The following is a 1062-nucleotide window of genomic DNA, read 5'->3' on the forward strand; positions in this document are numbered from 1 at the left end:
CTTATGATCCTTGAGGCCATGCAAATGCAATATTATGATGCCATGAGGGATCTTAGGGTCAAAATTAGGGTCTTACACTACCTTATCATTCTCCAGTTGAGTTATCACCTTCTTCTGGCTTTTAACCTGTTGACACACTTCTGCACTTCTGTGACATAAATTTCTGTAGGTAGTGGCTAACTCTTCAAAGGTTACTTCATCATCACTTGAGTCTTCATCAGAACCCCACCTTCCAGTCAAGGCAGTCACAAGATTTACAGACTCTTCTGTTTCACTTTCATCTGACCAAGTGGCAACAAGACTCCTCTTCTGTTTCTTGAGGTAGGTCCCACATTCAGTTCTAATGTGTCCATACCCATCACATTCATGGCACTAAACTCCTTTTCCTTCTTTGGGCTTTTCATCTGACCTTGTTCTTCTTCCAATATTGTTGGATTTACTGATGTCAGATGCGATGTTCTTAACATTAGCCTTAGATCTTACATCATCTTTTTCATAAGCCTGTTGAACTGTCTTCCCAGCATTGCTACATCATTTTCCAGATCTTCATCAATATCTGGACCATCTTCCTCCTCTTCCTCCTCAGTGTTTGACTTGAATGCTATGCTTTTGGCTTTATTTTCAGATCCATCACACATTCCCATCTCAAATGTTTGGAGGGATCCAATTAGCTCATCAACTCTCATATTTGAGATGTCTTGAGACTCTTCTATGGCTGTCACTTTCATAGCAAATCTTTTAGGGAGTGACCTGAGTATTTTCCTTACTAACTTTTCATCTCACATCTTTTCTCCCAAGGCTCCTGAGGCATTAGAAATTTCAAGGATATTCATATGAAATTCATGAATATTTTCATCTTCTTTCATCCTCAAATTTTCAAACTTGGTAGTGAGCAGCTGCAGTCTAGACATCTTTACTCTAGAGGTGCCTTCATGAGTGGTTTTGAGAATGTCCCAAGCATCTTTAGCCACCTCACAGTTGTTTACCAATCTGAAGATATTCTTGTCTACTCCATTCAATATGCCATTCAATGCTTTAGAATTTCCAAGGGCTAGATCATCC

This window comes from Lathyrus oleraceus, chromosome 2 (genome assembly GCF_024323335.1).
Source record: "Lathyrus oleraceus cultivar Zhongwan6 chromosome 2, CAAS_Psat_ZW6_1.0, whole genome shotgun sequence".
Lineage (NCBI taxonomy): Eukaryota > Viridiplantae > Streptophyta > Magnoliopsida > Fabales > Fabaceae > Lathyrus > Lathyrus oleraceus.